At 40.5% G+C, this 27,874-nt stretch overlaps 1 pseudogene; it reads right to left on the reverse strand.

The window, feature by feature from the left end:
- Nucleotides 1–127: 127 nt before the first annotated feature.
- LOC129656481 (sterol carrier protein 2-like) lies at nucleotides 128–27,869 on the reverse strand (annotated as a pseudogene).
- Between the last annotated feature and the right edge of the window lie 5 nt (nucleotides 27,870–27,874).

Here is a 27,874-nt window from a genome sequence, read left to right on the forward strand (position 1 = left end):
TTAGCATGAGAAAATCTAGGAAGATAAATGTGGCTAGTAAACTAAACATATGGAAAAGGAAAATTATAACAAAGAAAAGAGAGGTTTACAAATTTAATTAAAGTAATACAAGAGTATAATTTGAAAATTGTGCATCTTAAAGCAAACTTTATTTGTTCAATTATTTTTCACAACAGCATTTTATGGTTCTAATACACTGAATTTTTTTCAAGAAAGAAACTCATTTAAAAATAGATATTTACTCCCAAACTTGGATCATATTTCTTTAATGTGGGAAGAAAATACTGCTTTGATGGCATGAAATGCAAAATTTTAAAGTTTTTTTTTTTTTAATCCTAATACAGAATTTAAAGAACTGTCCCTGGGAAACAGGCTGAGGTCATTAAGTGCATGACACTAAACACTGGCCAGCTACTGGCCTTCTGTTTCCTCCCTAGTTCTCCCAAAGAAAACTTAAATTGAATCTTCAGCACAATAATCCTCAAATGTACTTTATAACCAAAATGAGAGCTTTTGTTTACATAGTTTTTGGATTTTGCTATTCCTAATTTTATTCTAAAATTCAATTTCACCCCAAACCATAATTACCATATTAACTTCGCAATGCACAGTTGAATGCAATTCAGCAAAGCAGTAGTAAACCCTCAGGTTCTGTTCACCCGGGGCTTAGGAAAAACAAGATTGGTCACACCCATTTAAAAACAAATTTCATGCTATTTCCCAATGTGTAGTTTCAATCTAAGTTCTGACAATGAAATATATGTATATCTATATATCTCAACTTGATTTTCAAAGGTAGGCACAGGGAGTTCTTTACAGCTTAGCTTTGCCTGCGGCTGAAGCTGGAGATTTTGTCACTTCATAGCCAGATTCACGCTGCCAGTGATTTTCAATCTGCCTTGAAAGAAGGCCTGTGAGGAAGAAGAAAGAAAATTTATTATTTGTTGTTTTGAGATTGCTAATATTTCTAGACTGTCCAGCCCCAAGATGATTTATTTATCCAAGTCTCTTAAACTTTCTTCAAAATATGAAACTTGGCTTTCGGGAATAGAGTTAGCACCAGATTCCTCACAAGGGTAAATTTGTAAAAGTCACGCTTTACACAGAGCAGTCAAAAGACACAGCTTTCCCAAATCTGTTCTCTTAGAAATTGAGTCTGCCATTACCTGTCTTCCTCAAATATTAGGCAGAGTGGGTTCATACTAGACTGATTTTGTTTAAAAACATTACACATTCAGTGGGTCTGCCAGCAGGGAGGAAAAGCACATGTGTAACACACTCAGAAACTTGGGATTCGATCACAGACGCATCTATGCAATGAAATATCACCATTTTTCTCCCTTTTTTGGTCTACATGATAGAGATGTATTCCCTACAGGGGGAGGCCAGGCAGCCTGCTGAGGTGCCTGTGTGGACCTTTGGCTCAATAAGGAGACTCAAACCAGTCCCCAGTGCAGAGCCACAATTTGTTCCACTTAACAACAGCCTGGGATTAGATCACATGATGTTTGCTAAATTTATCATGTAACAAAATCCCAGGAAAACTTTAAAGAAATAGCAAAATTGGGAACATAGCATGATTTCTCTGCTATGATCTCAGTCTTCTTACTCAATTCTTAAAATAGAGGAAAAGTTGCTGGGAGTCTTCACTTCCTAACAAGTACATTAAGTGAGGAGCTCTTCTGCCTCACTAGTCGGAAAGCGCAGAGCTCTGCTTTCTCTACACCTTCTGGTGAGGGTGACTAATTCCTTTTTTTCCCCCTCTCCTCTGTCTGGACAAACTAAATATTTCCTTTCTATATGGCACACAGCCTTCTGTCTGATGACTTAAAGGTCAAGTGTCTCAGAATGCAATATATTTAACATATGTCTTTTAAAAATATGGACCAGTAGTTCCTACCAGAGAAACTCACCATATTTCCCTTTTCTTAATTAAAAGAAGAAATTACATTTTATTTAATAATGATTACAGAGAAAAAATGAGTCTTCGCCTTTTACAGACTCCAAACAAAAGAATCATTTAAATCTGGGCCCTAAGGTGCTCTTCATATGTGCTTTCTGCTAGAGAGCATATTGCTTTGCTTCAACTGTAGCCAAACATATAAATTATAATTTCCACTGTATTTAACGGTTTCCAGTCAAATCCTCTTCTGAGCATAAGGGAAGACCATTAGCACATTAACACAAAGGTCTCCCATTTTTATCTTTAATTCCTCTGGGTGCTAACAGGTGTTCAGAAAAAGTAAGCTGACACTTTACTCTCCAGATGGGTGGTAAACAGATAAACTGAGAGAACGAGGGCAGCTGAGAGCGAAGCTTGACCACGCTACCAAGGAAATGTATGGCGTGCACAGTGGCATGAGCGGTGGTGGGTGGGAAGGGGAACGTGCCAGCTCCAAGACTGATGGCCTCTGTTCTGTCCAGATTTTGAAACGGCTCAGCGGGTGCAAATGTCAGTGTCAATGGTACGTATTCAACTGAAACATCATAGATGCAAGTCTCTTACCTGTCAATGCATCAGTTGAAATGTGCTTAGTTGCTTAGAATAAGCATTTTTAAAAGGAATACAAGTAGGAGTCAGATTTAGTTGTTTTATCCAATCTTTCAAATTATGAGGGTACCCTGGTGGCTCAGACAGTAAAGCGTCTGTCTACAATGCAGGAGACCTGGTTCTATCCCTGGGTCGGGAAGATTCCCTGGAGAAGGAAATGGCAACCCACTCCAGTACTCTTGCCTAGAAAATCCCACGGACAGAGGAGCCTGGTGTCCATGGGGTCGCCAAGAGTCGGACACGACTGAGTGGCTTCACCACAGGAACAAGATCTAAAACAAATAAGGCTGACAGTGTTAGTCGCTTCAGTCCTGTCTGACTGCGATCTCATGGACTGTAGCCTGCCAGGCTCCTCTGTCCATGGGATTCTCCAGGAAAGAATACTGAAGTGGGTAGCCGTTCCCTTCTCCGGGGATCTTTCTGACCCAGGGATTGAATCCAGGTCTCCCAAATAATGGGCAGATTCTTTACCATCTGAGCCATCAGGGAAGCCCAAATAAGGTTGAGGCAACAACAACAAAAAATAAGGTTACAATGGAAAGCAGCATCTTAGCTTCCTTTGTGTTATCTATGGATAACGTATATCAAGTCTGCTCAACATTGTGCCAGTAAAGAATACAAGAAGACCCTTGACAATCTGGGGGCCTGAAAAATCTATACAAGCCATGAATACATTTTAGAGAAATACAAATTAATCCAGTGATTGTGAAAATTTAAAACTGCCAGGCATCATGCTAAGTTCTGGAGACACAAAGATGAACAAGATGTGGTTTGTTCCCTTGAGACATGCACATTCTACTGGGAGATGAGACAGGCATATCACGACTGGTGTGATGAGACAAATGCTAGGCTAGCAGTCCAGTAAGTGGCCCAGAAGAGGTACTGACTATAGCTCCCCAACCGTGTGGTAGGAGGTCTTTAAACATAGCAACTAAGTTCATTTTGTTTTGTTAGATTAATATTCATTTATTTTATTTGGCTGTGCTGAGTCTTACCTGCAGCATAAGGGATCTTTAATTGCAGAATGCAAACTCTTAGTTGTAGCATGTGAGATCTAGTTCCCTGACCAAGGATCGAACACAAGCCCCATTAATTGGGAGTACAGTCTTAGCCACTGGACCACCAGGGAAGTCCCTAAGATCATTTTAAAAGATAAGAAGTTTGTCAAGGAGATCACAGCTCAGACAAAAAAGGAGCACAGGCAAAGATACAAAAGGTAAAACGTCTTGCCTCTGTGACAACTAGTCCTTTCTTCTACTTGGATGGCCTCTACTCTCCACCTGTACACTGATGTCTCCTGATCACCCCCAGGACAAAGCCAAGCATTATTTCCTCTGTGAAGCCTTCTCTGATATCCTAGGAAGATATGGCTTCCCCTTCTTGCACCCTCCCCAACCACAAGCCAGACAGGGCACCACAGATATTTCGTTGCACTTATTCTTCTGCAGACCTGTCTCATACCAAACTGTGGATGCCCAGAGCATGTGAACTATTTCTTATTCATCTGGACATTTTCAGCACACAGGGCAATGGCTGACACATGGCTAGCTCCACAACTATTTGTCATCCATTAAGTGAATATTTGGGGAACACTGAGTTTTGTGGGTTTGACCATTTTACACCTTATGGGATAAGGCTGAAATAGGTGATGAAGTGAAACAGGCTAAAATCCACCTATTACAAGGACATAAGTATCGTCATACTTACCATCTGAGGATTCATTTTACCAGTCGTCAGAGCCAGTAAGTCCGAGTCAGTCATTGTGATTGTGCAGTCAGCCTTCTTATCTAAAGAAGAGACATGCAGAAGGATGGAGGAAAAGGGACTGTTCAGTTTCATGTGTACATTTTAGTCAAAAGTCACTGACTGTAACAGAATCACACCTAGTGTTAGTGTGAGCACATGGGCACTCACATACACTCTACAGCAGCCTGGTAAAATATGGCATAAATCACAAGCAACTGCAATATTTAAGAAGAGGGAATTCATTAAATAATCATGGTATATTCATATATATAATTCATTGTATATTCATACAATGCAGCCATTCGATGATAAGGATCTACATTTCACGGCCTGAAAAGACACATTCACATTATACAGTTCGTGATATTGTTATATAGTTCAGTTCAGTTCAGTTGCTCAGTCATGTCTGACTATTTGCAATCCCATGGACTATAGCATGCCGGGCTTCCCTGTCTATCACCAACTCCAGGAGCTTGCTCAAACTCATGTCCATCGAATCAGTGATGCCATCCAATCATCTCATCTTCTGTTGTCCCCTTATTCTCCTGATTTCAATCTTTCCCAGCATCAGGGTCTTTTCCAGTCAGTTCCTTCTATCAGGTAGCCAAAGTACTGGAGTTTCAGCTTCAGCATCAGTCCTTCCAATGAATATTCAGGACTGGTTTCCTTTAGGATGGACTAGTTGGATCTCCTTGCAGTCCAAGGGACTCTCAAGAGTCTTCTCCAACACCACAGTTCAAAAGCATCAGTTCTTTGGTGCTCAGCCTTCTTTATAGTCCAACTCTCACATCCATACATGACTACAGGAAAAACCATAGCTTTCACTAGACAGACCTTTGTCAGCAAAGTAATGTCCTTGCTTTTTAATATGCTGTCTAGGTTGGTCATAGTTTTTCTTCCAAGGAGCAAGCATCTTTTAATTTCCTGGCTGCAGTCACCATCTGCAGTGGTTTTGGAGCCCAAGAAAATAAAGTCTGTCACTGTTTCCATTGTTTCCCCATCTATTTGCCATGAAATGATGGGACTGGATGCCACAATCTTAGTTTTCTGAATGCTGAATTTTAAGCCAACTTTTTCACTCTCTTCTTTTACTTCATCAAGAGGCTCTTTAGTTCTTCTTCACTTTTTGCCATAAGGGTGGGTCTGCATATCTCAGGTTATTGATATTTCTCCCGCCAATCTTGATTCCAGCTTGTGCTTCATCCAGGCCAGCATTTCTCATCATGTACTCTGCATATAAGTTAAGTAAGCAGGGTGACAATATACTGCCTCGACGTACTCCTTTCCCTATTTGGAACCAGTCTGTTGTTCCATGTCCAGTTCTAACTATTGCTTCTTGACCTGCATACAGATTTCTCAGCAGGCAGGTAAGGTGGTCTGGTATTCCCATCTCTTTAAGAATTCTTAAAGAGATGGGAAATTCTTGAAGAGATTGTTATATAAACCAGTTTCAAAACAAACTGTAGGCATGAACCCATGTTTTATTTAAAAACATATTCAATTATATATGTATAAAGTGAAAGTGAAAGTCGCTCAGTCATGTCTGACTCTTTGCAACCCATGGACTATGCAGTTCCTGGAATTCTCTAGGCCAGAATACTGGAGTGGGTAGCCTTTCCCTTCTCCAGGAGATCTTCCCAACCCAGGGATCGAACCTATGTCTCCCACATAGCAGGAGGATTCTTTACCAGGGAAGCCACAAGGGAAGCCCAAGAATACTAGAGTGGGTAGCATATCCCTTCTCCAGTGGATCTTCCCAACCCAAGAATCGAACTGGGGTCTCCTGCATTGCAGGTGGATTCTTTACCAACTGAGCTATCAGGGAAGCCCTGATAGACATATAGGAAGAAGCTTATAAACTTGTAGATTCCAACTTGCAAACTTGGAGACCAATATATTAATAATAGGTACTGTGGCACACAGGCTCCAAGGTGGCCCCTGTGACTGCTGCCCCGGTGTTCATGCATGCCTTTGTATATTCCCCTAGGAAGGACAGTGAAAAAGCTGGCTTAAAATTCAACATTCAAATAACAAAGATCATGGCATCTGGTCTCATCACTTCGTGGCAAATAGATGGGGAAACAATGGAAACAGTGACTGACTTTATTTTCTTGGGCTCCAAAATCACTACAGATGGTGACTGCAGCCATGAAATTAAAAGACACTTGCTCTTGGAAGAAAAGCTATGACAAACCTAGACAGCATATTAAAAAGCAGAGACATTACTTTGCTGACAAAGGTTTGTGTGTCTAGTCAATGCTATGGTTTTTCCAGTGGTCATGTATGGATGTGAGAGTTGGACTATAAAGAAAGCTGAGCACTGAAGAACTGATGCTTTTGAACTGTGATGTTGGAGAAGACTCCTGAGAGTCCGTTGGACAGCAAGGAGATCCAGCCAGTCAATCCTAAAGGAAATCAGTCCTGAATATTCATTGGAAGGGCTGATGCTGAAGCTGAAACTCCAATACTTTGGCCACCTGATGCAAAGAACTGACTCCTTAGAAAAGACCCTGATGCTGGGAAAGGTTGAAGGCAGGAGGAGAAGCGGACAACAGAGGATGAGATGGTTGGATGGCATCACCAACTCTATGGAAATGAGTTTGAGCAAGCTCTGAGAGTTGGTGATGGACAGGGAAGCCTGGCATGCTATAATCCATGGGATTGCAAATAGTCAGACATGACTGTATGACTGTGCTGAACTGATAACCCCCTACCCTCGAGTGTGGTCAGGACCTGTGACTTGCTTCTAGCCTGCAGAATGTGAGAAAGTTGAGGGTTTGTCATTTGCCTCACTCTCCTGCTGGCCTTCATCCTGTGAGTTGCACACTGCATATGGAGAGGACTACATGGCAGGGTACTGGCCTTTAGGAGCTGAGGGCAGACTCTGGCCTGTAACCAGTAGAAACTAAGCTATCATTCTCACAGAGGCAAGGAAGTTACTTTTGCAGCAACATGATTGAGCTTGGACATAAACCCCTTTCCTAGCCAAGTCTCCAGATGACAATCCAGCCCTGGATAACACCCTGACTGCAACCTGCAAGACCTTATGCAGAGAACTCAGCTAAGCTGTCCTCAGCCAATTTATCTATGGAAGCTGTGAGGTAATAAATGTGTGTTGTTTTAAAACATTAAATTTGTGGTAATAGAAGATGAATAGCTATCTATAGCAGGGCTTAGCAGACTTTTTGTAAATGATCAGACACTAAATATTTTAGGTGTTGTGAACTACTAGACCTCTAATGCAATGACTCAACCCTGTACTTGTAACACAAGAACAGCTCCAGAAAATACATAGACAAATGCATGCAGCTGTATTCCAATAAAACTATTTTCAAAACAGTAGCAGACCAAGAGGGAGAAGATATTTGCAACTTATATATCTAACAAAGAACTTGTAGCCAGAAAATATAAAAAAACTCCTACCACTCAATTAGAAAAGGCTGGATAGTCCACTACAAAAATGGGCAAGCAAACAGGCACATACAAAAGATCTCCAAATAGCCAAAAAAATCAAATGAAATGGTCTTCAATTCCATTAGTCATCAGGAAAATGCAAGTTGAAAGCATAGATGAGATACAACATACCTACTAGCATGAATGGCTTCAAAAAAATAATACCCGGTACTGGTGAGGATGAGCAGTTGAAAAGTCAACACAACGCTGGAGGGACTTTAAAAAGATACAGTCACCTTAGAAAACAGCCTGGAAGTTTCTTAGAAAGCTAAACACACACATGCCATATGACCTAGAAATCTCACTCATAGGTGTAAATCCACACCTGTCGTGAATGTTCATTAGGGGCTTTACGCAAATTGCCAAAACCTGGGAAAAAAACTAAATATACTCCAGCTGGCAAATGGATAAACTAATTAGCAACAAAAAGGAAGAAACTATTGATAATACATGAAAGAAGCAGGCTCAAAAAGGTGCAAACAGTATGATTCTATTGGAAGTTTATGACATTCTGGGAAAAGTGAAACTATAGGGACAGAAATCAGCTCAGTGGTTGCCAGCACCTAAGGGTGAGAGTAGGGGATTGAGGACAAAAGGACACAAGGATATTTTTTGGAAATCTTCTGTATCTTGATTTTTGGTAGTGACTATAATACTGTATGCATTTGTCTGAATTCATATAATTATACATCTTAAAAAGGTAGAGTCTATTGTATGAAAATAATACTTCAGTGTACCCGAGTTAAAAACAAACCAAAAAAATGACATTACCAAGTATTGTCAAAAATATAGAGCAAATGAAACTCTCATATAATATGGAGGAGAATGTAAATAGTATATCCATATCAAAAACCTGGCTATATGGTAGCTCATGACTTAGTATTTCTGGTGGTGGTGGTGGTGGTTTAGTCGCTAAGTCATGTCCAACTCTTGCAACCCCATGGACTGTAGCCTGCCAGCCTCCTCTATCCATGGGGATTCTCCTAGGCAAGAAAACTGGAATGGGTTGCCAGTTCCTTCTCCAGGGGATCTTCCTGACCCAGGAATCGAACCTGGGTCTGCTGTATTGCAGGCAGATTCTTTACCAACTGAGCTATGAGGGAAGCCCTTAGTATTTCTACTCCAGGTTATATAACAAATGGAGATAAGTATGTATGTCCACTAACAGACACATATGAGAATGTTCACAGCAGCTTTATTTATAAGGCCCCATAATGGAAACACTGCAAAGATATATCAACCATTAACTGAATAAATAAATTCTGGTGCATTCACATAGTAAAAATGAACTAATGCTACATGCAAAAATATAATGAATCTTACAATGATGAGCGAAAGAAGCCACACCTCAAACAGTAAATATTGTATGGCTCCATCTATATGAATTTCTAAAATAAATAAAATCAACCTATGGTGGTAGAATTCAAAATAGTGGTTCCTTTTGGGAGTGAAAAGTAATGGGAAGTGGTGTGAGGAGGTTTCTAGAGTGCTGGCAACATTTTGCATCTTGAGCTGGGAGATATATTTATTTGTTACCGTTTATCAGGCTAAACGGAGAAGGCAATGGCACCCCAGTCCAGTACTCTTGCCTGGAAAATCCCATGGACGGAGGAGCCTGGTAGGCTGCAGTCCATGGGGTTGCTAAGAGTCGGACACAACTGAGTGACTTCACTTTCACTTTTCACTTTCATGCATTGGAGAAAGAAATGGCAACCCACTCCAGTGTTCTTGCCTGGAGAATCCCAGGGGCGGGGGAGCCCGGTGGGCTGCCGTCTATGGGGTCACACAGAGTCGGACATGACTGAAGCAACTTAGCAGCATCAGGTAAACACTCAAATTTATACCCTTCCTTATGGGCTAAACTTCAGAAAACTTTTACACAAAACAAAATTAAAAAAAAAAACAGGTGGTGGGATGAATCTGGCGCATAGGCCATCATTTGTGAACTCATGATATAGATGGGTGGGATTATAGGAGAGTAATTTTTCATTTTGTTTGCACTTGAGTATATATTACTTATATAAAAACAAAGTTTTAAAAATACCAATTTTAATAGTATAATCAAAGAAAAAAGGCCATACCACAAAGACTCTAACCTCATTGCTAAACCAGCCATTTCTTCCTTGGACAAAAGAGAAGTTTCAAATGCAAAAGGAAAATTTCACCAAGAAATCAGAATTTCCAGAAGTCAGTTCTTTGGGTAATCTGTATAAAAATAGTACTCTAATAGTATTACTACTAATAATTGTAATAATATCAAATCATGGCACAATAGTTAATCTGTCCCTTAATTAAAAAAAAAAAAAAAAAGACAGGACTTGCCATATATGGTCTGAATGCTTGTATACCCCCAAACTCTTATTTTGAAATCCTAATACCTAATGTGATAGTCCCCTTCATGGATCACTGCCTTGTTGAGGTGAAGGTGCTTGCATAACTCAATGAAGCTATGAGCCATGACGTGCAGGGCCACCCAAGACAGACGGGTCATAGATCTGCTAAAACGTGGTCCACTGGAGGAGGGAATGGCAAACCACTCCAGTGTTCTTGCCAGGAGAACCCCATGAACAATAAAAAAAGGCAAAAAGATATTACATCGGAAGATGAGCCCCCCCAAGGATAGGTGTCCAATATGCTACTGTGGAAAAGCAATTACTAACAGCTCCAGAAAGAATGAAGCAGCTAGGCCAAAGTGGAAAAGATGCTCGGTTGTGGATATGTCTAGTGGTGAAAGTAAAATCCGATGCTGTAAAGAAAAATACTGCATAGGAACCTGGAATGTTAGGTCCATGAATCAAGGTAAATTGGAAGTAGTCAAACAGGAGATGGAAAGAGCAAACATTGATGTCTGAGGAATCAGTGAACTAAAATGGACTGGAGTACATTTTTATGCCAATTTAATTTAGATGACCATTATATCTACTCCTGGCAGCTCAGATGGTAAAGAAACTGCCTGCAATGCAAGAGACCTGGGTTTGATCCCTGGGTCAGGAAGATCCCCTGGAGAAGGAAATGGCAACCCACTCCAGTTTTCCTGCCTGGAGAATTCCATGGACAGAGAAGCCTGGCAGGCTACAGTCCATGGGGTCACAAAGAGCCGGACATAACTAACACTTTCTTTCTTTCTTTTCTTTCACTGTGGGCAAGGATCCCTTAGAAGAAATTGAGTAGCCCTCACAACCAACAAAAGAGTCTGAAATGCAACACACGGGTGCAATCTCAAAAACAGCAGAATGATCTCGGTTTATTTCCAAGGAAAGCCACTCAACATCACAGTAACCCAAACCTATGCCCTAACCAAAATCAGACTGATTGCATTCTTTGCAGCTAAAGATGGAGAAGCTCTATACAGTCAGCAAAAAGAAGACCTGGAGATGACTGTGGCTGAGATCATCAGCTCCTTACAGCAAAATTCAGGCTTAAACTAAAGAAAGTGGGAAAAACCACTAAGCCACTCAGGTATGACCTAAATCAAATCCCTTATGGTCATACAGTGGAGGTGATAAAAAGATCCAAGGGATTAGATCTGGGAGACAAAGTGTCTGAAGAACTATGGAAAGAGGTTCATAACATTGTACAGGAGGTGGTGACCAAAACCATCCCTAAGAAAAAGAAATGCAAGAAAGTAAAGTGGTTGTCTGAGGAGGCTTTACAAATAGCTGAGGAAAGAAGAGAAGCAAAAGGCAAAGGAGGAAGGGAAAGATATAACCAAGTGAATGGAGAGATCCAGAGAAAAGTAAGAAGAGATAAGAAGGCCTTCTTCAATAAACAATGCAAAGAAATAAAGGAAAACCATAGAATGGCTAAGACTAGGGCTCTCTTCAAGAAAATTGGAGATATCAAAGGAACATGTCATGCAAGGATGGGCATGATAAAGGACAGAAACAGTAAGGACACAAAAGATGCAAAAGAAATTAAGAAGATGTGGAAAGAAAACACAGAAGAACTATACAAAAAAGGTCTTAATGATGCATATAACCACAATGGTGTGGTCACTCACCTAGAGCCTGACATCCTGGAGTGTGAAGTCAAGTGGGCCTTAAGAAGCACTACTACCAACAAATCTAGTGGAGGATGGAATTCCAGCTGAGGTATTTCAAATCCTAAAGCATGATGTTAAAGTGCTGTACTCAAGATGTCAGCAAATTTGGAAAACCCAGCAGTGGCCAAAGGACTGGAAAAGATTAGTTTATATCCCAATTCCAAAGAAGGGCAGTGCTAAATAAGGAATGTTCAAACTACTGGACAATTGCACTAACTTCCCATGCTAGAAGGTTACGCTCAAAATCCTTCAAGGTAACCTTCACCAGTATTTGAATCGAGAACTTCCAGATGTATAAGCTGAGTTTAGAAAAGGCAGAAGAACCCGAGACCATATTGCCAACATTTCTTGGATCATAGAGATAGCAAGGGAATTTCACAAAAAACATCTACTTCTGTTTCATTGACTACGTGAAAGCCTTTGACTGTGGATCACAACAAACGGTGGAAATTTCTTAAAGAGAAGGGAATACCAGGCCATCTTACCTGTCTCCTGAGAAACCTGTATGTGGGCCAAAAATAACAGTTAGAACCTTATCTGTAACAACTGACTGCATCAAAACTGGGAAAGGAGTACAACAAGGCTGTATATTGTCACCCTGTTTATTTAACTTATATGCAGAGTACTTCATGCAAAATACTGGACTGGATGAATCACAAACTGGAATTAAAATTGTTGGGAGAAATAGCAACAACCTCAGATATGCGGATGATACCACTCTAATGGCAGAAAGTAAAGAGGAACTAAAGAGTCACCTGATGAGGGTGAAAGAGGAAAGTGAAAAAGCTGGCTTAAAACTCAACATTCAAAAAATGAAGTTCATGGTATCCAGTCCCATCACTTTATGGCAAATAGAATGGGAAAAAGTGGAAGCTGTGACAAATTTTTTCTTCTTGGGCTCCAAAATCACTGTGGATGGTGACTGCAGTCCTGAAATTAGAAGACACTTGCTTCACAGAAGGAAAACTATGACAAACCTAGACAGCATGTTAAAACATATCACTTTGCCAACAAATGTCCATATAGTCAAAGCTATGGTCTTTCCAGTAGTCATGTACAGATGTAAGTGTTGAACCATAAAGAGGCTGAGAGCCAAGAATGGATGCTTTCAAACTGTGATGCTGGAGAAGACTCTTGAGAGTCCCCTGGACAGCAAAGAGATCAAACCAGTCAATCTTGAAGGAAATCAACTCTGAATATTCACAGGAAGGACTCAAGCTGAATTTGAAGCTACAATACTTTTGGCCGTGTGATGCAAAGAGCCGACTTACTGGAAAAGACTCTGATGCTGGAAAGATTGAAAGCAAAAGTAGAAGAGAGCGGCAGAAGATGAGATGGTTAGATAGCATCATGGATTCAATGGACATGAACTTGGGCAAACTCCAGGAGACAGGGAGGCCTGGCATGCTGCAGTGCATGGGGTAACAAAGAGCCAGACACAACTTAGCAACTGAACAACAGTGCGATAGTATTAGCAGGGAGGGCCTTTGGGTGTCATAAGGTTAGAGCCTTTATGAAGGGGATTTATGCCTTATAAAGAGGCTCCAGAGAGACCCTGAGCCCTTCCACGATGTGGGCCCACAGCAAGAAAGCACTGGCTATGAACCAAGCAGAGGATACTCAAAAAAGGTGACCATGCTGATGCCTTGATCTTGGACTTCCAGTCACCAGAACTATGACAAATAAATTCCTGTTTTTTTGAGTCACCCAGGTGTGGTATGTTCAAACAGCAGTACAAACAGACTGGGATGGGGGCAAACTATTAAAGCATAGCATGTCCTTTTATTAAGGAACTAAAACAATATTCAAAACTAAACATTTTTCTTTTACATCTTAGGATGCAGAAATAACCCCTAAAAAGACTGTGTCTCAATGGCCATTCCATCTCTGCCTCTATCTAAATTTTCTCTTATTACTTGAAAAAAAGGTCTGTAGTCTTAAAAATTCAAGTATCTCCAGTCTGGAAAAACCAGTTCCCTTGTAGATATATAACATCAAAGAGCAGGGAGAAAAAAAAAGAAAAGCTAGCAAATTGAGATAGCTGGACTTGATTTACAGTTGGATTAGATTTTAATATTCCAAGAAAGAACTCCTAGTGACTTTAGGAAATAAAATGCTGCTGCTGCTGCTGTTATTATATCAGCACTTACTGAGCTCTTACTATGCTGAGAACTTCACATACTTGGACTCATTGGATCTTAATAAAAACCCTATAAGGGTGAGAGGTCAAACAGCTTGCTCAAGGTCACACAGCTAGTAAGTGACTGAGCTAGGTAGGGAAGCAGATTCCTGCTGCCAAAGCCTACACTCCCAGCTCCTAAGTTATATGGCTCCTCTTGTTACAGGAAAAATACAAACATTCAACAGCTCAGTTTTCACTGGGCCTTCACCAATTCATCAGCATCTGATGCATCCCAGATGCTTCCTCGGCTCCCTATGTCCTTTTAAAGAATCACAGGCAATTCCAATGCATTTAAGCAAAATTAATGTTTAATTTATAGGTTAGGAAGGAAGTAATGACTTACTGAGCACTTACCATGTTAGGGGCTTTACATACCTTATCTCATTTAATCCCCACAATTGCTCCACAGACAGACAGTATTCTCACCATTTTCTAGGTGAGACAATTGGACTCAGGAAAAGTTTATATCTAATGAATGACAAAGCCAAGGTCTGAACCCAGGTTTGGGTATCTCCAAAGACTGTGCTCTTTCTCCTGTACACTGGGGATGGGAGACTCTGAGGCTCTCTATATCATGTTCCCCACAAAGGGGCAGGGTTGAGAACTCAGGTAGGTGCTGAGGGGGCAGACTATAGGAATGAAAGAATAATATGTCATATTAAATTAATCAGTGTTGGCTTCCTGGAGACATGCTATGTGAGTTGTTTCAAAGGAGAGGAGGGAAGGGCATAACTGATAGAGAAGCACCCAGGCAGCAAGAAAGGAGTATGGAAAATGTACAAAATCTAAAAGTCCTTGATACAACCATCTGTATCATTACCAAGCTCTTAGAATATAGGCAAGTGAAATACATTTAAGCAAATCTTACTATGTTTGCAGAAAGTAAACCTCTCAACAGTATGTACATGTCAAAAGAATTAACAATTCTCTTTCAGATGTCGGTTCAAACTAGGACAGGTTATTAATGCTTTAACATAGCTGATCTCTAACAAATGGTCATTTGTTGGATGATGTAAAAAGAGCTGGCAATTTCCCGTGGCAGCTTTTACTGGTAAGTCCATATTTCAACACCACTCCCAGCTGCCAACAAGTATCAGTTTCAGCAGAAATTCAGAGTAAAATTCCTGCAGGTTTGGGTTGGGGCACCTAATGTGGGGAGAGCTCACTACCAGAGTCCATATACAGAGAACATGGTTTTTCTGAAATTTTTAGTACGTTTCCATAAGCATATAACCTTTCAAAACAAACACTAATAACAAAATAAGAAAAATTTTCTCTAAAAACTAAATCTGTCTAGGCATATCAATTTATAATCCTGAAGTAACCATTAAACGTCAGTCATTTAAAAACTCGGCATTATTTCCCAAAAGTTCTTGTTATTTCTTGAAGCCAGAATCTAGATGAAACATTAGTTTTCCTTCCTACATTATGTTAGATGGGAGGTCATAGAAGGCAAGCGTAATTATTTTTCTGCCCACTCATTTTGAGAAAAAAAATGCTGCCCACACCTGGTGCCCTCACTGCCGCTCAGCTTTTCCTTCATTAATCTCTAGTTAATTCCTTATTCAACAGTGCACATAACACTGCTCTTAATATTTTCTCCAAGCTCTGAACTCTATTCTAAGAACTCTGTCAACCTCCTCCGTACCTCAAAATGCCCCTGAGTATTTCTCTACCCTCTCAAAGAAAGAAGTATCCCTCCCTCCTTGCTAAGGCTAACCCTCCTTCCACCTGTGTTCATGATGTCATCCTCTCCTCCGGGACCTTCTTCAATTATGTTGTGGTAATGAACAAGGCTATGGTTTTTCCAGTGGTCATGTATGCATGTGAGAGTTGGACTGTGAGGAAAGCTGAGCGCCAAAGAATTGATGCTTCTGAACTGTGGTGTTGGAGAAGACTCTTGAGAGTCCCTTGGACTGCAAGGAGATCCAACCAGTCCATTCTGAAGGAGATCAGCCCTGGGATTTCTTTGGAAGGAATGATGCTAAAGCTGAAACTCCAGTACTTTGGCCACCTCATGTGAAGAGTTGACTCATTGGAAAAGACTCTGATGCTGGGAGGGATTAGGGGCAGGAGGAGAAGGGGACGACAGAGGATGAGATGGCTGGATGGCATCACTGACTCGATGGATGTAAGTCTGGGTGAACTCCTGGAGTTGGTGATGGACAGGGAGGCCTGGCGTGCTGCGATTCATGGGGTCACAAAGAGTCGGACACGACTGAGCGACTGAACTAACTAACTAACTAATGAACTCTGAGCTTCCCCGGTGGCTCAGTCGGTAAGTAATCTGCCTGAAATGCAGGAGACTACCTGCAATGTGGGAGACCCGGGTTCAATCCCTGGGTCAGGAATATCCCCTGGAGAAGGAAATGGCAACCCACTCCAGTATTCTTGCCTGGGAGATCCTATGTACAGAGGAGCCTGGTGGGATACGGTTCACAGGGTCTAAACCGCCACCACCAATGAACTCTACCATCTTTGACAGACCTCCTACTTTACAGCCTCCAGGTACCATCAATTTCACTCCAAACACTCCTGGCAACTGCCATGTAACAATATCCTTTTTTCTTACTGCCAACACTTGCGCTATCCTTTTTGCTTAACTTAGATGGTGGTATCATCCATCCTCCTAATTGTGCTCTCTGCCTCTGATTTCTTCCTTTCTAATTCATCAGGTCTAATGCAGCAACTTCATCCTCTAAAATGCAGTTCTGACTTTTCTTTTCTACTCAAAAAGTTTTAATGGATAGATTATATATTAAATCACTTTCCAAGTTCATAGTATAGCCCTCTAAGAAGCTAGTTCTTATCCCTCACATCTCTTAACTGTAACAGGCTCTCTCCAAGGACAGAAACATAGCATATAATATAGCTACCATTTACTGAATGCTTACTAAGCATCACTCATTCATTCTGCTGCTCATTTTTATTATCTATTTTATTGAAGGCCTACCAGGTATCAGGTATTATCCTAGGTACTGTGAATACAGCAGTGAGCCTAAGAGGCAAATGTTCTGCCTTCACGCAGTTTACACTCTAGTGGGGGATAGACAATAAGCAAATAAATAAGATTTGGTATATCAGATGGAGGTAAGTGCTAAAAAGAAAAATATATCAGAAAAGGACAATAGGGCATGGTAATGAGGTGTGATTTAGAAGTGTGGCCGGGGAAAGTCTCACTGAGAAGGTGACATTTGGGCAAAAATCCAAAGGAAATAAAAGGACCAGCCATGAGGATATCTGAGGGATGATAATCCCAGGCAGTAGAAAGCTCCTGAACTGGGAACACCCCATGTTCAAGCAATAGCAAGGTGGCCAGTGTGACTGGAGCAAAGTGAGGAAGAGGTAGTAAGAAAGAGAAGACTAGGGCCATTTATGTGGTGTGATGGTAAGAACTCTAACTTTTACTCTGTGAGTTGAAAGTCACTGAATGGTTTTAAGCCGAGAAGGGTGAGAATCTGAGTTTTAAAATGATCACTCCAGCTGGTGTGTGTGAAGAAGAACCTATAGGGGGCAAGGTTAGAAATGGAGATCAGGCAAAAATGATGGAGGACCAAGGTGGCAGTAGTAGAGGAAATAATTTGCTGGTGGATTAGACTGTGGAGTGTGAGCAAAAGAAGAGTCAACATAGATGCAAACTATTACATTTAGAATAGATAAACAACAAGGTCCTATTGTATAGCACAGAGAACTATATCCAATCTCTGGGATAAACTGTAATGGAAAAGAACATTTAAAGAAGGTATAGATGTGTACAATGAGTCACTTTGCTATAGAGCAGAAATTGGCACTACATTGTAAATCAACTATACTTCAATTTCAAAAAACAAAAAGAAGAAGAGCCAAGCATGGCCTCAAGGATTTTAGGCTGAGGAACTGGTAAGACAGAAGAGCAGTTTACCAAGATGGAGAAGACAGTGGAAGGAGAACACAATTAAAGGGGAGTGGAAGGAAGATGAACAGTTTGGATTCAGACATATTCGCTTTGAGAAACCTATTAAGTATACAGGTAAACTCATTAGTTAAGCAGCTGAATATATACCTGGAGTTCAGTGTTTGAGTTCACACTGAAGATACCTGGGAGTCACCAGTGTAGACATGGTTTGAAAAGCATGAAATTAGATGAGAGCCCCAAGGAGTGAATACAGACAGAACTGAGCCTTAGAGCACACCAATATTTACATACTTAGAGATGAGAAAAAAAAAATGGGAAGAGAGGCCAAGAAGGAACAGCCAATAGGAGGAAGAAAGCCTAGAAGAGTAATATTATAAGGGCTGGGAATTAACCACTGAAGCTAGCAGCACAGTGAATACTTGTGACCTTGACGAGAACCGTTATGGGATAATGATGAGCTGACAAAAGCTGACTGGAGCAGGTTCAAGAAAGCCTGGGATGAGATGAAGTGGAGACAGCAGGTACAGTTAGGTCTTCTGAGGACATATAGCCATACACTGAACCATGCACTTCACACGTTAATTAGGAGATCATTATTTCTCTTAATCTGCAGATGAATCCTATGAAATAGGTACCGTTTATTACTTCCATTTACAAATGTAAAAAACAAAGCTCAGAGAAGTGAAATAATTTTTAAGGCCAAAATCTGTGAGTGGCAGGACCAGGACTCTAAACCCAAGTTTGTGTAATTCCAAAGCATAAGGCTAGCCACAGTGATGGAGCCTCTCAATCTTTGGGAAGCAGCAGCTGGGACCTAGTCCTAGTCCCAAAGATTCCCCAGTTCTTTGACAAGGTTCTATAACTCGAAAGCCAGCCCTTTGGGGACACCAAGGCAGGCCCCCATTTTCCTCTGTGAACTTGTCAGTGTTCCTATCAACGAAGTCATCACTGCACTGACCTGAGTTAGGGAGCACTGATCTTTCTGGTCGTCACGTCCACCACCCAGGGGGCTTCTTCACCCTTAGGGCCATCTTTCACCTTGAAGGCAAAAATACCACCAATTTTCTTCACAAACTGCTCTCCTTCCTGGAAAGAAAAACAACACAGAGTTATATTAAGTTCATTCCTCTGGCTTTCTCCCCAAATTAAATGTTTAAATAGATACATGACGTGAGCGGCTGGATCAGCATGCAGTCCCCAGGGTCCCTTGGGATCTTTCACCCAGAAAAATCCAAAAGGCAACTAGGCAGCAACTCCCTCATCTGCCAGATCTTCTGATGAAAATGGCTTTCTGGATACAACCGGTGGAAGGACGGGGGGATGGGGGAGTGGGTGGCACAGCAGCACTTTCTATTGAAATAGGCTTCATTTGTCTCAATAATGTCTGAAAAATTCACTCAGCCTCTCAAAATGTAGCAACCCTCACTCTTCTATTTTTTGTGTGTGTGTGCAAGTAAATTTCACATATATTTTTGGTGTTTCACAATCAGAATTTAAAGATAAGTGTTTTAACTTATTTCCTGGGTTTGTATGAAGAATTATACAAGTAATATCCGATCCATCAACTACTTTTGGATCTTGGGAAATGAGGCTGGAAAAATAACCTCAGATCCATATCTCTGTAGGGTGGTTTCCTTTTTCCTTCCTTCTCCTTCCAACATCACTATCTAATTTTAGAACATACTTATCAGCCCCCCAAAAAACCCATATCCATTAGCGGCCACCCTCTATCATTGCCATTCTCTCCTCCTTCTAGCCCCTGGCAACCACTAATCTACTTTCTGTCTTCATTGATTTGCTTATTCTGGATATTTCACACAAATGCAAACATATATGTTCTTTTGCGACTGGCTTCTTTCACTTAGCATAATGCTTTGAAGGAGTTCATCCACACTGAAGCATGTATCAGTAATTAATTACTTTTCATGACCAAAGAATATTCCATTGTAAGGACACAGTACATTTTGCTTAGCCTTTCATCTTTGATGGCTGTTTCCCCTTTTTAGCTATTATAAATAATACTGCTATGGACTTTTGTGTGTAAGTTTTGACATGGACATAAGCTCTAATTCCTCTAGGGCATATATTTAGAAGTGAAATTTGGATCATAAGGTGATGTTTAACTTTTTGAGGAGCTATCAAACTGTTTTCTAAAGTGGTTGCACCACATTACAATCCTACCAGCAATCAAAGAAGGTTCCAACTGCTCCACATCCTTACCACTATTTATGTGTGTCTTTTTTATTTTAATCATCTTAGTGGGTGTGTAAATCTTTTTATTCTACATAGATAGCACTCCTGAACTATCTAGAATCAACCCTGAGTCTTAGGAGTTCAAAGAAGCTATTATAAAAATATTTAGTGTAGGCCTACTTATCTCAACAGCCATTGAGGCAAATCTTACAAGTGAGTGTTCTGAAATCAACTACCAACATTTCCTAGTTAAATCAAGAAACCAAAATGACTGTCAGATTTTTAAAGTGAAGAAGAGAAATTCTCTTATTTTGGCTTCCCTTAAAAGATCTCACTCAAATTATTTTAAGTTAACATTAAGAAAAAATAATAACAATAATAATCTTTGGGGGGCTGTAAAGTTTACAAGCACTTATTTATAAACATTATTTCTTTACTTTTCATGAAACCCTGTAAGTAGTTGGAGAGGTATTAATATTCTCCATTCCCACCCAGCTTCATAAACTCAAGTCTCAGTTCACGTGCTAAGTCCTCTGGAAAGGCTTTTCTGTCTCTACTGGACACTTTAAGAGCTCTTTGCACATACACCCATGTGCAAGTTTCTTGTTAAAACAGTTCCCACCCCCACCCAGGAAAATTTTTTCTTGTCTGTTTCCCATTTAACTCTACGTTCCCTGAGAGACAGGGACATATGACAAGTAAAGCAATACAACCAGAACTCAATCTCGAGTTGGTTTAACTTCAAATCTAATGCTCTTTCTATTTTTTCATACCAAAGGCAAATGAGGTTACATCAATACTTCCAAACTTTAGCCTATAAAAGTCGTTTCTGTCAGCATACATAAATTAAAAGAAAGTTCAAAGTCTTTTCCACATTCATTGAAATCCTTTATCCTTCAAGGTTCTGTGGAGGTAATCTAGAAAAGTAGATTAGTATTACTGGTGTGCTGGACCACCCAAAGAGCCACACCTCCTCTGGAAGCCAATGACCCATGAACTTTCAGCTGCATCTATGCCATCTGTTGGCACAATGCCTCAGGAATAGTTATGGCAGACAGCAACAAATTAGAGCAGGAGACCACAGCAAACATTTAGGAATTCCACCTGAATACTTGGAAATTCCTCCCACTTCCTTAAGATGGATGTAGATTAATTTTGCAGTTGCTGTTACTTTTGAAAAGCAACAGATCCTCTCAAAAAATCATATCCTTTGGTCAATAAAACATTTTCATTTGAAGAGGAAATGAGAGAGGGTAAGGAAAAGGACAAGGAGGACAGAGTTAAAAGCGTAAAGAAACTACACATCTCTTGCGAAACTGGAGATCACAAATACCAAGAAAGTTCTAAGTGCCTCCTTGCTTGAAGAAAAGCACTTCTTTCTGAGTAGCAAAAGGTCAAGGAGTAGGTCCTGTACTAAAACTTAATGGGAACAAAAAATTAAGACAGAATTCAAAGAAGGGCAATGGAGTACTGCTAATGGAGACTAAAGTGGAAATAAAATCTCTTGCCAGGCTTCTTTTGCTACAGCAGAAAATGTATGAATTGACAAAAGATTCCAATACTTTCACTTTCTAGTGCTGCAAACATTTAGGAAACTGACAATCGTGGGAAGGAGAGAAAAAATAAAGGGACAAGGTCCACACAAGAGAGGTTATAGAGGGAGAAGAATTAAAATGGGAGCAAGAGGCATACATTTGCAAATCTAAAAAAGACTGTGAAATAAAAACAACACTGTTTTGTTAATTCTAGTAATGAAGTACCCAATCATTGATATACAGCCATACCAGATACTCTCTAAACTTTTTTTTTTGGACAGAATAATGTTGAAAAAATGGGACAACCTGGCAGAAGTAACTGTTCTATGGGTTACTCTGCAGGCAAATATTGGTGGCATGAAAAAACTTTTTTCAGGCCTTAGAGAGTCCAACTGCATTTTAATGGACACTTGTAATGAAAGAAATTTAAAAAACAATACGGAGATATAATTTCCTACTAATGCTCATGAGTTGTCATTGAGTTTGTAAATTAGTACCCCTTTTTTGGGGCGGATATACTGGCAATTTGTATCAGAAAGCTAGACATACATATCTCACAACCTAACAATTCCCCCTTCTAATTATTTCTGCTAACCTGATCAGGGCATTAAGTACTCAAAGATGAGTACAAAAGGAAATTTATTATACCTTTATTTTTTGCAAGATTTAGATACAACCCAATGTTCATCAGAGGAGGCTAGTTAAACAGATTATGATACCTATATTCAAATGTGTACTTCAGTTCAGTTCAGTCGCTCAGTCATGTCCGACTCTTTGCAACCCAATGAACGGAAGCACGCCAGGCCTCCCTGTCCATCACCAACTCCCAGAGTCTACCCAAACCCATGTCCATAGAGTCGGTGATGCCATCCAACCATCTCATCCTCTGTCGTCCCCTTCTCCTCCTGCCCTCAATCTTTCCCAGCATCAGGGTCTTTTCAAATGAGTCAGCTGTTCGCATCAGGTGGCCAAAACATTGGAGTTTCAGCTTCAACATCAGTCCAATGAACACCCAGGACTGATGGACTGGTTGGATCTCCTTGCAGTCCAAGGGACTCTCAAGAGTCTTCTCCAACACCACAGTTCAAAAGCATCAATTCTTCAGCACTCAGCCTTCTTCACAGTCCAACTCTCACATCCATACATGACCACTGGAAAAACCATAGCCTTGACTAGACAGACCTTTGTTGGCAAAGTAATGTCTCTGCTTTTTAATATACTGTCTAGGCTGGTCATAACTTTCCTTCCAAGGAGTAAGTGTCTTTTAATTTCATGGCTGCAATCACCATCTGCAGTGATTTTGGAGCCCAGAAAAACAGCCACTGTTTCCACTGTTTCCCCATCTATCTGCCATGAAGTGATGGGACCAGATGCCATGATCTTAGTTTTCTGAATGTTGAGCTTTAAGCCAACTTTTTCACTCTCCTCTTTCACTTTCATCAAGAGACTCTTTAGTTCTTCTTCACTTTCTGCCATAAGGGTCTGAGGTTATTGATATTTCTCCCGGCAATCTTGATTCCAGCTTGTGCTTCCTCTAGCCCAGCGTTTCTCATGATGTATTCTGCATACAAGCTAAATAAGCAGGGTGACAATATACAGCCTTGACATACTCCTTTTCCTATTTGGAACCAGTCTGCTGTCCCATGTCCAGTTCTAACTGTTGCTTCCTGACCTGCATACAGGTTTCTCAAGAGGCAGGTCAGGTGGTCTGGTATTCCCATCTCTTTCAGAATTTTCCACAGTTTGTTGTGATCCACACAGTCAAAGGCTTTGGCATAGGTAATAAAGCAGAAATAGATGTTTTTCTGGAACTCTCTTGCTTTTTCCATGATCCAGCGGATGTTGGCAATTTGATCTCTGGTTCCTCTGCCTTTTCTAAAACCAGCTTGAACATCTGGAAGTTCACAGTTCACGTCTTGCTGAAGTCTGGCTTGGAGAATTTTAAGCATTACTTTACTAGCGTGTGAGATGAGTGCAAATGTGCGGTAGTTTGAGCATTCTTTGGCATTGCCTTTCTTTGGGACTATGGGGTCATTAAAACCAATGGTAAGGTTTTACATTTATGGGCAGGGAATATACTATGAAGAAATAAAAGCTGGTTATAAAACAACAGGTAGACCAATGCAGGTGTATCCGTGCAAGATGGTGGCAAAATAGGTCTGCAAGCTGCTGACCCAGTGCCTGCCTGCTGGGAACAATCAGCCCTGGCCCTCTCTACCTGAAGAAGACTGGTGATCATTATGAAAATTCTAGAAATGCAGGGTACTTTGTCAAGACACGTCAGTCACATTAGCTATTCAGTACAATCACACCCACAGCACAATCACCTTAAGATGTTAAGAAATCCTTTGTGCTATAGTAAGGGAATTTCGAGATATGCACACAGGTTGTCTTCACAATGCTCCCCTAACATAAGTGAAATGCACACCTTAAATGTTTTGAATCATTTTCTTTATTTCAGCCCACTAGTTAGCTTCAGAGATGGGTAATTGGCATTACATGACTCTTTCTGTAACTGCCTTGTTGGTCTCAAAATTAAAACCAATTATGAAATTCCAAGATGCCTTTAAGTTTGAAACAATGAAGTAGATCTCTAATTTTGCCTGAAGAGAACAACTCTCTTTTTGGAGAAAGTGTTACTGTTAGATTGCTGTAGTATGATTATTATCTACCAAGAACTAATTACTGTACATAAACACAGGTCCACATATGTAATATAAATTTAAAAACTCATGTATTGTATGATCCTAGTTATGGGGAAATTGTATGTTCATATACACAGAGAGCTGTCTGAAAGAATATCAATCACTGTTAACACTTTAGTGAGCTCTTAGTAATGGCATTTCAGGAGATTTAAAAATTTTTTTCTTTGTATGTTTCTGTATGATTCTTTTAATCAGCTCATTTTTAAAACAAGAAAAACAGATTTTAAAACTTTGAGACTCAAGCACAAAAAATTTCTTTTTAAAGGGACTTTTGATATTAGGTACCTTTGCATATACATGTGCTCAGTCCTGCCTGACTCTCTGTGACCTTGTGGACTGTAGCCCACCAGGCTCCTCTGTTCATGGGATTATCCAGCTAAGAATATTGGAGTGGGTTGCCATTTCCTCCTCCAGGGGGTCTTCCCAACCCAGGGATCAAACTTGCATCTCCTGCCAAACAGGAGATGCAAGTGGATTCTTTGCCATTGGCAGGTGGATTCGTTACCACTGAGTCACATGGGAAGTCCCATTAGGCACTTTTAAGGCTCCTTTAATTATTATTCTTTTGAATGGTTCTAGGTAAGATCTTTTTATTCAGAAAGAAATTACACCAAAATAAATTAGAATCACTTTACATAACTGAAGCTTGGAGATTTATAAATTTCTGAAATACACTCTTACCAGAATTACAAGGAAGCTATAAGACACACTGAGAAATGTAAAATACACTCAATACTTGACAATATGATATAAATTTTCAACTTTTACCACTTCATGGATATACCCAAAATCTATATCTGCTTCTTCTAACCCAGGGTCCTCCTGGTAGTATTTTACATAAATTTTATTTACATCTTCTGACAATATGATATAAATTTTCAATTTCTATCACTTCATGGCAACACCTGAAATCTATATCTGCTTCCTCTAGCCCAGGGCCCTCCTGGTAGTATTTTACATAATCATATCTTCAAGCTTCTTCTCAATCTCCGTAAAGACAAGATCTACCGTAAATTAATCAACTGCAGAACGTTTGGAGCAGCCTCAATTTGATGAGTTCTAAAAGAACTGTGGAAAATAATCGATTTCAATCCATGGACTCACACAGGTACTAGGTTTTTTAACATTTATACAGTAAATGTTGTTTAAATGTAGTAACTTTCAAAAACCCTAAGAGAGATGTTGGGACTCTTACCCAAAGGAAACTGGTATTGTCAAAAAAAGCTTAAAAAAAACCCCAAAAAACCCACAAGATTTTCTTCCTATTTTTTCAACAAATACTGGGTGCTTACTAGGCAGTAGGTATTGTCTTAAAAAATATGAAAAACCAACAAACTCACCCTCATGAAGCCTCTGTGCCAATGGGGGAGACAATGAATATGCAAAAAAATGAAGAATATAGTTACTATAAAGAAAATAAAGCAGGTTAAGGAATATAAAGAAAGCATATTTGTGTGTTGGGTGGTTTATTTTAGATAGCCTAGTCAGTCAGATGGGCTTCCCTTGTGGCTCAGCTGGTAAAAAAAATCCGCCTGCAATGCAGGATACTTGGGCTCGATCCCTGGGTTGGGAAGATCCCCTGGAGAAGGTACCTAGCAGAGACCCTGCTGCTGCTGCTGCTAAGTCACTTCAGTCATGTCCGACTCTGTGTGACCCCATAGACAGCAGCCCACCAGGCTCCTCTGTCCCTGGGATTCTCCAGGCAAGAACACTGGAGTGGGTTGCCATTTCCTTCTCCAATGCATGAAAGTGAAAAGTCAAAGTGAAGTCGCTAAGTCGCGTCCAACTCTTAGCGACCCCATGGACTGGAGCCTACCAGGCTCCTCCATCCATGGGATTTTCCAGGCAAGAGTACTGGAGTGGGGTGCCATTGCCTTCTCCAAGCAGAGACCCTAGACCATGGTAAAAAATAACAACCATGACTATCACAAGCTGCAGAGGATCAGGTGTTAGATGACACAAAGATTTGTGAAAGATGAAGGCACCTTAGGATTTGTAATTCCTCTGAAATAATACAAGCTTGCTGGTATTGGTTGGCCTAGGATTGGAGCAACAAACACCAAATGGATATACTCTTGATGGAGTCAAGAGCCTAGCAGCTGCTCAGTAAGCAAAGCCTTTCTTTCCTCTTTCCCTAACCCCTCTCCTTACTTTTCTCTTTCTCTCTCCCCACACATTCCATCCATTTCTCCCTTCTTTTCGCTTCCCTTCTATCATTTCATACATGTTTAATGACTGCTTGCCACATGCCAAGCCTTGTTCGAGGTACTGGAAGTCTTAACAGTGAACAAGTGAGACCCAGTCCCTCACTGAGTTTATATTTTTCCAGGAGAAAAAGAAGTAAACACACAAAAATAATTGCAAGTATTAGAAAACAAACAAAAAGAGAAACCTACTCTAGGTAAAGCAGTCAAGGAATGATGTCTCTGAGCAAGTGAATTTAAGCTAAGACTCAATTAACGGAAGAAAAAGAGCTAGCCATTCAAAGAGGAAACTGCAAAGATCCTAAGGGAGAAAACAGTTTGTTATGTTAAAAGAAAGTAAAACAGTACCAGTTACTAGAGTAGAGTTAATGGGGGGAGAATGGCATGAAATGAAATTGGAGAACTGGGCAGGGACAAGACCATGCAGGCCAAAGTAAGGAATTCAGGAACCCGCTGAAATGATTCAACAGGAAAGTGAAATCGTTGTGATTATTCTTACAACAGTGTGCAGTGGCCAGGCTGGGATGCAAGAACTTAGGTGGGGAGAGAGTTATGAGGCTGCTGAAGTGGTCCAGATAGGAAGTGGTGGTGGTCTGGACTAGAGTGGAGGCAGTCTGCCAGTGGAGATGAAGAGAAGGAAGTGGATTCAAAATATATTTTGGACGTGGGATCCATACGCCTTGCTGCTGGGAATGAGGGAGATCTAAGGGGGAGGGGAAAGACCAAGGATGATGTAGGTGTTTGGCCTGAATAACTGAGGGGATGGTAGTGCCAAAAGGAAGAATGCAGTGGGAGTGAAGAAAAATCAAAGTTCCATCTCAGGTACAGTCAGCATGTGATGCTTGTGAGACAAGAAGGCGGCAAATCTATTCTCAGCCTGTGTCTTGCATAAAATGAATATGATGTTATAATACAAAGTTAATACGTTCAGAAGTGGTCTAAAGGAAAGAGAAGTTTAACTGTAAATTAAATGCACGATTAATTAAAACTGTAAATTAAATTGGTCACAGCTCTTAAATATGACCTCTCTGTTCATTTTCATGGTCTCTGTTGCAGCACTAAACATCTCTTACCCACACTACTACAATTGTTTGCTAAGGATTCCTGGCCTCTGGTCCCTCCATCACTCAACCCAAAGTAATACCAGAGTGATCTACCTAAAGTGCAGTATAATCACATAATTTTTTGCTAAAACTCCTATTCTGCAGGATATATTTCAAACTCCTGAGCACAGCATTGGGAGCATTTCAAAACTTTGATCCAATCTACTGTCACCCGTGTGCTGACTCTGCCCCTCTACCCAGGCACAACAGAATAATCTACCCTCTACCCACACAGGACCACCACTCACCACATCTTGCATTTGCG

The sequence above is a fragment of the Bubalus kerabau genome, chromosome 6, assembly GCF_029407905.1.
Source record: "Bubalus kerabau isolate K-KA32 ecotype Philippines breed swamp buffalo chromosome 6, PCC_UOA_SB_1v2, whole genome shotgun sequence".
NCBI classification, from domain to species: Eukaryota; Metazoa; Chordata; class Mammalia; order Artiodactyla; family Bovidae; genus Bubalus; species Bubalus kerabau.